Genomic DNA, 9,811 nt, shown 5'->3' on the forward strand with positions numbered 1-9,811 from the left:
AACTGCTACTGTGTTTTGTCTGCACGCACGCACACACAGAGGACCTGTGTACGTTCATGGAACCTGGGGCAGACTTGTGGCCTAAAAGACACAAACAGCCTTTATTTCTGCTTCTCGCCAATTAGACACAAGCTGTTTGCTGGCTGAGGGAGGCGTGAGGCTGCCCGCCTTGGCGGTGGTGCTTGGTTTGAACGCTCCGAGGCACCTGCTGCATTTTCTTCCCGTGTTGGGGTCCTGCTCTTAGGTCTTGACTCTGAGAGCAGGAGACTATCTCTTACTTCTCGTGATTTTTGTAAAACCTGGGATGGAAAAAAGTCTCCCACGTGTGGGAGACCACGATGCTGTCTTTCAGCCTGTAGTGGACAGGCCTGTGTGCATTCCGTGTCTCGCTGGTGGAAAGAGAAGCTTGGGCTCCCCCTGGAATTCCGGGAGACGCCAGCGTGGGAACAGGCAGAGGATCTCAGGAGCCTGCGAGAGGGAGTTCCTCTAATCTGTGGGAGGCTGACCAGAGGTGGCCTCTATGGGGCCTCTTAATTCCAAGAGAAAGGGACTCAAATCGGTTGGGGGCCAGTGTTGTGGCTCAGCAGGTTAAGCCGCCACCCACCAATGCGGGCATCCCCTAGGAGCGCTGCTTCGAGTCCCGGCTGCTCCACTTCTGATCCAGCTCCTTGCTGATGTGCCTGGGAAACCAGGCAAGGATGGCCAAAGTACTTGGGTCCCTGCCACCCTTGGGGGAGACCCAGATGGAGTTTCAGGCTCCTGGCTTTGGCCTGGCCCAGTCCTGGCTGTTGTAACCATTTGGGGAGTAAACCAGCAGATGGAAGATCTTCGGCTCTCTCTCTCTGTAAAATAAATAAAGGAATCTTAAACAAACAAAAAGTATCGATTCTTGGTAGAATCCATGAAGCGAGGTTTCTCAAGGCTTTGTGGTACATGCCAGTCATTCCCTGGTCCCACTCTCTGTGCACCCCCGCCCCACTTCTGCAGTCCTAAGCCAGGGTGAGAGCATAAAGCAGGCCATCTGACCTCACTCTTCATGTGCCACATCCTGTTTTCAGATTAATGAGCTCACTTGCTGGAAATTTACCAAGGGAAATAGTTTAATTTTGGAAAGTACCAAAAACTTGTCTGTAGTCACTTGGCTTAATTTGGGGGGCTCTTGAAACAGAGGGGGCACCACCGGCGGGCCTCTGAGTGCCCGGGGAAAGGCAAGACTGTAGAAATTGAAACCTGAGGCCTGTGAGGCTGAACCTGACTCAGAAAGGAAATAAGGCCTTTCGGAGACCACTCATCTCTACAAAGCAGAATTTTCTTTTTCTAAAAATAAGTTTAAAAAGAGAAATTAGCCCATCTGGCCAAGGCCTCAGTGCTGGTGGCGGAGGAACAAGAAAGCAAAGGCAGGGAAGTAGGTGCTGCCTGCGCCTCGGCCGCCTCTCCCCATCCGTGTCTGGCTGGCTTGCTCTCAGAGCCGGCCCCGGCTTTCCTTCTCCAGTTCTGCCCTCACACCCTTGACACTAAAGTCGCCTGCCGGGTCTCTGAGCCTTGCAGTTTGTGACTCCTGCCCAGGAGCTAGAGATTGGAAGTTCTAGAAGAATGCTGGCTGATTTAAAGATCAGCGGGCTATTCTGTGTTGAAGATGGCAGAGGGGCCGGTGGTGTGGCAGGGCAGGTAAAGCCGCCAGCTGCAGTGCCGGCATCCCATATGGAAGTCGAGTCCCGGTTGCTCCACTTCTGATCCAGCTCTGTGGTCTGGCCTGGGAAAGCAGTAAAAGATGGCCCAAGTCTTGTGGGAGACCCGGAAGAGGCTTCTGACTCCTGGCTTCGGATCGGCACAGCTCCAGCAGTTGCGGCCAATTGGGGAATGAACCAGTGGATGGAAGACAGACCTCTCTCTCTCTCTCTCTCTTTCTCTCTCTCTCTCTCTCTGCCTCTCCTTCTCTCTCTGTGTAACTCTGACTTTTAAATAAATAAATAAATCTTTAAAAAAAAGAAAAAAGAAGATGGCAGAACACAAGCGAACCCCCCTCAACTTTATCTCTAAGTGTCTGACCACCTCCTGGCCTGCTGTTTCCTAGGGTAGAAGCTTATAATCTGTTTCAAGATGCGGAAAGGAAAAATGGTGAAAGTGGTACAAAGTCCCGACAGTTTCTCCCTGGCATGAAAACATTTGCACTTCCTTGCACTGCACTTCGGTCCGATTGCAAGGAGCAGTGGCCTGGAAGTCAGGAACCCTGTGTTCTGTTTTGATTTTTCCCTTGGCCACTAAATCAGTTGTTTAGGGAGAAGGGATGACAAATAAATGAGTGTTTAAGTAGTAACTCAAGAATTAGGAATGCACAGTTTTGTTGTTGTTGTTTAGCAGCAAAGGGCCTTAAAGATCATGGGATGCCTTGGGCTTTTGCAACTTGGTGTTAGCTGTAGGACCACGGCCTCATGGGATGCTGTCTCTCATGCAGCCAAGATACACAGGGCACTCGGAAGCAGAACAGCTGTGTTAAGCAGCACAGGTGGCCAACAGCCTCCGCCCTGGGCTTCTCTCTTTCCCACCTTGACCTTGGGCCTCGACGTCCTGGCAAGTTCATGCTCTTTGAAAAGCTCAGGCCTCACTCGATGTCTCCAGGTCCCAGGCGTGGAGGCTGGGATCCTCTCCCTGGCTTGCATTTGCTGTCGCAGTCCGCTCAGCCTTTTCTCCGACAGAGAATGTGTGCTCTAGTCCAGGACGCTGGGAGCCAAAGGCACCACTGGAGAAGGGAGACGTTACACGGGCCTGGGTCATCAGTGCCCCAGAGCGAGGCAGGACCAGGCTGGAGCCTCAGTATCTGTGGTTGCGGTGGAAGTGATACCAGCAACAGTAATAGTGGCTGTCTTTAATTTAATGCCCGGCCGGCACCGCGGCTCACTTGGCTAATCCTCCGCCTGTGGCTCTGGCACCCTGGGTTCTAGTCCCAGTTGGGGCACTAGATTCTGTCCCAGTTGCCCCTCTTCCAGGCCAGCTCTCTGCTGTGGCCCAGGAGTGCAGTGGAAGATGGCCCAAGTGCTTGGGCTTTGCACCTGCATGGGAGACCAGGAGGAAGCCCCTGGCTCCTGGCTTTGGATCGGTGCAGCACGCTGGCCATAGCGGCCATTTGTGGGGGTGAACCAATGGAAAGGAAGACCTTTCTCTCTCTCTCTCTCTCTCTCACTGTCTAACTCTGCCTATCAAAAAAATAATAAATAATAAAAAAATAAAAAAATAATTTAATGCCCAACACTGCTTCAGTCACGTTATATGTATTGCCCCCCTTCTTTTAAAAGAAAACGTGGTACTCATGATGTCTCCTTCGACTGAGCTTCTTCTTCTTATTATTTTAAAGATTTATTTATTTGTTTATTAGACAGAGAGAGAGAGACAGAGAGAAAGGTCTTCCTTTCTGTTGGTTCACCCCCAAATGGCCACTACGGTCGGTGCGATGCGCCGATCCAAAGCCAGGAGCCAGGTGCTTCCTCCTGGTCTCCCATGGGGTGCAGGGCCCAAGCACTTGGGCCATCCTCCACTGCACTCCCAGGCCACAGCAGAGAGCTGGACTGGAAGAGGAGCAACTGGAACAGAACCACCGCCCCAACCGGGACTAGAACTCTGGGTGCCGGCGCCGCAGGCGGAGGATTAGCCAAGTGAGCCGCGGTGCAGGCCTATAACCACTATCAAGTGGTGAGAACAATTTTGTCTCTTCCAGTTGAGAAAACCAAGACTTAAAAGAGTTAAACAGTCTGGTCGAGGTGAAGCCGCCGGACCTCAGTAGGCTGGGAGGAAGAGCGGTCCCTGTAGGATGTGTTTTCTCGGTCTGTTCCGAGCGTGCTGGCAGTCCCCTCACTGGCAAGCCCTGAGCTGTCCTCCTGCTCTGGGCCTCAGTTGCTACACATATCAGGTGCCTAGGACGGAAGAGATGCTTTCCAGGGTCCTTGGCACCTGACATTTTCAGCTCAACGAAATCCAGGTGAGGAGTACGGGCAGGGGCAGTGGGGCCAGCTGACTCCGTGTCCCCAGCCCCCAGGCCTGCGGGTCCTCCCAGGAAGAGGCGGATCCATGAGCCTTCCGTCAGAGCGGGATGGCCAGGAGGACAGGCAATGCAGTGTGGGGCAGGTGCGGCTCGGGGAGGGCTGAAGGGGAAGGTTGTGGGGGAGCCCTTGTGGCTGTTGCCGTTTGCATGGACTTTTCCCCACATGCATTTGCTGAGCACACGGCCCCAGCTTACGCAGCAGACATGGGTGCTAGTCCCCTAATGACTTCTGCTTCCGAGAGCAGGAATGAGGAAGTGAGTGAACCCGGGCAGCTAATGCCAGTGACTGGGCACGCTTCTGTTTGTCAACACTTAACACAGAGCCCCAAGTGGGCAGTGGGTGTCTCCCTAACAACACCCAGAGCTCCCCGGGGTGCCCTCCCATTCTTTATTTTCTTGCCAGCAGCATGCCTTGTCTCTGCTGTACCCAGGCTTGTGCTTAGCCAAAACAACCAGTGAACGGCTTTCCTGCTGGCATCCTCTTAATCATCCCAGATTAAAAAAAATTTTTTTTTGACAGGCAGAGTTAGACAGTGAGAGAGAGAGACAGAGAGACCCCCAAATGGCTGCAACGGCTGGCACACTGCGCCGATCCAGAGCCAGAAGCCAGGTGCTTCCTCCTGGTCTCCCATGTGGGTGCAGGGCCCAAGCACTTGGGCCATCCTCCACTGCCTTCCCGGGCCACAGCAGAGAGCTGGACTGGAAGAGGGGCAACCAGGACAGAATCTGGTGCCTCAATCGGGACTAGAACCTGGGGTACCAGCGCCGCAGGCAGAGGATTAGCCTAGTGAGCCATGGTGCCGGCCCCCGGATAACTTCTGATTCCTGAGCCAGGACCATTCCCTAACCAGATAATTATAGTCTATCAGCAACCTAGAGATTAGAAGACCGAACACTACCTTACTTATGACAAAACAATGACCTACACCGAATCATCCCATAAAGACTCTAGCATATCAAGTTGCCTTGGTTTGGGTGTGCCAATTAAACCTCTTAATCCATTAAACCAAATGAATTAGAGATGTGAAAGCATCGTGTGTCTGATGTCCCCTTTGTTGTCAGCACAATGCCAGGGACAGGGGACATTCCACGCAGATTCATTCAGTGAGGGACTAACAGGCGGGGCGCCCTTCACAGAGACTTTTACCTGGGTGGCAATGAGGATTCCACCAGCCTCACGCACGCTGAGTATCTTCGGCCCGCTCTTTCTTTCCCTGGGTTTTGTGCTATTACACGTGGGATTCTAGCAAAAATTTGAAGAGAAATCGGGGCTGTTTGTAGAAGGGAGTTTCTATGTCTAGTGATTTTCCCTATCTGCACAGCTGCTCAGACTCAGAGAGAGCCAGTGTGCTCAGGAAGTTCTTGGTAGGCACCAGGATGTCCCTGGGGCTTTTCTGATTGGCTTTGTGACTGGCCCTGTTGAAGGCTCACTGGGGATTTCAGCTTAGGACCTGGGTGCCAGTGGACCCCTGGTCAGCTGAGTGGTCCCAGAACAAGCTCCAAGATGCCAGTGGTAAGGGCGGCCTTGACTCCAGCCACCCTGCCGCTTCTCTTTGCCATCTCTGGCCGCCCATGCACCTGTTTTAAGAGCTTGGTTTCTGCTATGAGTGAATTTCTTCTTTCACGGATACTGTCCCGAAGCTGGACACCCTGGACCGGGCCTTTCCGCATTGCTGCTCTCCCTTCGCACTCACCTTGGCGAGGCTCGGGTTCCAGGGCTGCTGGCTGGGGCTCTTGCTCAACAACTGTTGACATCTGGCGGTCCTCAGCTCACTCCATGTCCAGTGCTCAACCTGGGAGAGAAAAACCAAGGAGTTGGGAGAGCTCTTTTTAGAAATCAGGAGATCTGCTTCTGCCACTGATTGCAGGACCGAGGGGCGGTCCCGCCCACATTGGGCCTTATTTTTCTTTTCTATTTTTAAGATTTTATTTATTTATTTGAGAGGTAGAGTTATAGACAGTGAGAGGCAGAGACAGAGAGAAAGGTCTTCCATCCTTTGGTTCACTTACCAAATAGCTGCAATGGCCAGAGCTGCACCGATCCGAAGCCAGGAGCCAGGAGCTTCTTCCGGGTCTCTCATGCAGGTGCAGGGACCCAAGAGCCTAGGCCATCTTCCACTGCCTTCCCAGGCTATAGCAGAGAGCCAGATCGGAAGAGGAGCGGCTGGGACTAGAACCGGTGCCCATATGGGATGCCAGCGCCAAAGGCGGAGTATTAACCCGCTGCACCACAGCGCCGGCCCTGCCTTATTTTTCTTACCTGCAGTGGGAGAATGACCTCAGAGTAATCCATATGTGTGAACCCCTTAATCATCCAGACCCTGCTGCTGGGGAGGGGGCACCACTCTCCTGCCTGTGTAGGGACTGCTTTTCCCATCTGGACTTGGGGTGTGGCCCCAGGAACTCCTGTAACAGATGCTAGAATCTTCTTCCACTAGGGCCAGGTGTTTTGGGGCTCCAGACCGTTTTTCATTAGGGAAACTATGTGAAAAACCTCCACCAATGTGTTTCTTTTAGAGCTCGGGCCACATGAATTCCCAACAGAAGCCAAGATTTGGGAGCAGGAATGTGGGGGTGGGGGTAAGAAGCTAAGCACCCAGGCTGTACCTTCAGACCCTCAAAGAACGCCCAGGCATGGGGCTGGTATTTGTGCATGTCGTCCGAACTCCTTGTCTTGCGAAAGAGAGGAAGCCAAGCTTGCCCAGTAAGAGGTCCAGAAGCCTCTCTCTGGCCCCTTTTTGGCCCCAGTATCTCGATAACATTCCATCCTTTCATCTGTGCACCAGTTGCTCTCCACCAGGCTGAGTTTCCTGAGGGTCACGAGCAGGGCAGACAGGCAGGGTCTTCAAAAAGTTCACGGAAAATTTGGATTAGGCAAAAACTACGTGTGGATTTCAGAATCCTTTTGCCCCCAGATAAGCTCATCTTTCAATCTGGTTTCCCCTACAGACTGTTTGCAGTCCCTCCTGCCTTTGCAGATCCCCGCGCCCAGCCCCATCTCCCACACAGTGAGCCCCGCCAGTATCTGTGAAGATGGACTGGTTTGTCATCCCCAGCTCAGGGATGCTAGGAAAGTGCCAGCCCTACCTTTCTTCCTTATGAGCTCCCAAGTGTGCTTACCAACTGCTTTCTGCTTCTTCCAGGAGGCTGTTTGCTGGTTTATAAACTAGCAAATCACTTGTAGCAACTTTCTGGGGAGATCGCCATCTTAATCATTCCAGAGCTGTCCTGTGACAGTGGTTTACATGAGAGGCAGAGAGAGAGAGGAGAGAGAGGAGAGAGAGGAGAGAGAGGAGACAGAGGAGACAGAGGAGACAGAGGAGAGAGAGAGAGAGAGAGAGAGGAGAGAGAGAGAGAGAGAGGAGAGAGAGAGAGAGAGAGGAGAGAGAGAGAGAGAGAGAAGAGAGAGAGAGAGAGAGGAGAGAGAGAGAGGAGAGAGAGGAGAGAGAGGAGACAGAGAGAGAGAGAGGAGAGAGATAGAGATAGAGAGAGAGAAGAGAGAGGGGGGAGAGAGAGAGAGAGAGAGAGAGAGAGAGAGAGAGAGAGACTCCTATCTACTGGTCTACTTCCCAAAACACCCCACAACGGCTGGGGCTGGGTTGAGCTGGGCCAAATTAGGAGCTGGGAGCCCAATCCATTTCTCCTACGTGGGCAGCAGGAACCCTATCACCTAAGCCATCACTGCCACCTCCCACAGTCTGTCCTAACAGGAAGCTGGAGTCAGGAGCCAGAGCCAGAAATTGGACCCAGGCCCTCTGTATGGGGGCATGGGTATCCCAACCCATATCTTAACCACTGGGTCCAATGCCTGCCTTGCCTTATGACATTTTAAATGCAAAATCAGATAGACAAGACAAGCTATCGTCTCAGACTCCCGTCTCCTCTGTTACTATCGTCCAAAGCCAGCGTCCAGTTGCAGAGTCTTGGGTAGGGCCTGCAGCTCTTTCTGGCCCCTCTGAAACTGGGGCTGCTGGGAGAGGCCCAGCGGCCTGGTCCTGCTTCTCCTCTCACAGAGAGCAGGTCTGCACACAAGCGCTCCTGAGCCGCCTCGGCACCCTTCCCAGGACAGCCCTGGAGCCCTGCCAGGAGGGAGGGTGCCCCGGGGAGGGACATAGTATCAGGAAGCAGACACCGTGGCGTGCAGGCACACACACGCACATGCATGCGGGGGCCCTGCATCTTTCTAGGCTGCAAGAGAAAGTGGAAATCTGGATTTTTTATGTGAAACATCTTGATTTTTAGAGCACTCCCTGAGCCAAAATACAAACCCAAACCACATGAGAATCCCCACCAGCCACGTCTGTGGGCCACTATTTGTGACCTCTGGGAGAGCCTGGCAGTCCATAAGCATCCCAGGCAGGAGTGCAAATGTGTGGACACACAACTCCCCCGGGGCCATCGGCATCGCACATCCACTCACCCAGACGCGCACACGTGATGGAGCCCGCCGCCGAGCTCTGACACACACACAGTCCATGTCTTGAGAGACTGCGCGTCACAGAGATCACCAAGATCGCAGAACTAGTGGGTGGCTGGCCTCGAAGATCAAGCTCCCCGACCACAAAGCCGGGGCTCTGACCTGCTACACAAACAGCCCCCCATTCGCGCGCACTGAGAACTTAAGGTGCTGTTATTCGGTATCCTCCACCAAACTCTGCAAGTTAGGGACCGTGCCTCTGCATCTAGCACTGTGCCCAGCGCAGCCTAGAAGGTGCCCAATGGATGCTGTGGGTTGTGCCCACAGCAGTTCACGAAAGGTACAGACACAGCTCGTGTAATCTCACAAAACCCCATCGTGCCCAAGACCACGTGCCCACCCGCACTCCCACATGCACAGCGCCCACCCCGTCTCCCACCTCCCAGGCACTAGAACCTAAGTTGAGCCACCCCAAGTTCCCCCTGCCGGCCTCGCCCTGCCCAAAGCCTTCACGGATAGTTTCCTGGATCTCAAGGCGGCTGTGGCGTTCTTTTTCCCTAACTCGGGAGACAGCTCAGCAGTTTTGTTTTTCAAAGTCTGGGACTCATAAACCTGGAATTCTGTCTTCATTTTTTCCACCAGAATTTTCCTTGGCCTGTTGCCTTTTCCTCCGGGCTTTAGGCCGGGAGGTTACGCTCGGAGCGCCCTCTGCTGGGCACCGTCTTCCCAACCTAGTGGGTAGCTGCAGGGGGGGACCAACTTCAGACTGCTTTGCAGATGGGGAAACTGAGTCAGATGGTGGCAGTGGGGAGAGGCTGAAGGATGTGGCCTCATCCCAAGTAGATGCCAGTGAGTGTTACTAGGAAGTGGTGTTTTGTCATTTTAATTTCCATTGTTGAAAATGATGAAACAAGAAACAGCTAGCTGCCTGAGCTCAGGTGCAGGCCCCTGCTCGCCTCAGCGCCCCTGTGTGGGGCAGAGCGTAGAGGATTAGGGACATCACCGGATTCACCTTTCCTTGAATCAGCAATGCATTGATCAGTGTGGGGTTGCGAGTTACTGACCTGCTGCCGCGTGCTGGTTACACCTGCCAATCTCCATCATTCCCACATCACACACCACCTCGTCAGGAAAGTGGTCCAGTCTCCATTCTATGGATTCGGATGCAGAGGCTCAGTGAGGTCGCAGGAGCAGCAGGGACGGGGAAGAGCTGGGATTTGAGCATGGAGCTGCTGTTTTCTTGGCTTTGCATCCTCCTGGATTTTTCCCACTTGGCTCCAGGACTGAACTCAGTGGGGCCCAGGGCAGGGCCTCGGTGGCTGGTGTCACCGGAGAGACAGGCTCCTTGGTCTTTCTGT

At 53.6% G+C, this 9,811-nt stretch overlaps 1 long non-coding RNA gene across 1 annotated transcript; it reads right to left on the minus strand.

Moving 5' to 3' along the window:
• Window positions 1-5,182: 5,182 nt before the first annotated feature.
• Window positions 5,183-9,137, minus strand: LOC138845093 (uncharacterized). Its single transcript, XR_011381806.2, has 5 exons — window positions 8,457-9,137; window positions 6,644-6,879; window positions 6,047-6,296; window positions 5,731-5,829; window positions 5,183-5,279 (listed from the first exon to the last, which is right to left on the minus strand). It is a non-coding gene; the product is annotated as an uncharacterized LOC138845093 (long non-coding RNA).
• Between the last annotated feature and the right edge of the window lie 674 nt (window positions 9,138-9,811).

Source organism: Oryctolagus cuniculus, chromosome 1 (genome assembly GCF_051225735.1).
Source record: "Oryctolagus cuniculus isolate XC-2025 breed Fujian yellow rabbit chromosome 1, ASM5122573v1, whole genome shotgun sequence".
NCBI lineage: Eukaryota > Metazoa > Chordata > Mammalia > Lagomorpha > Leporidae > Oryctolagus > Oryctolagus cuniculus.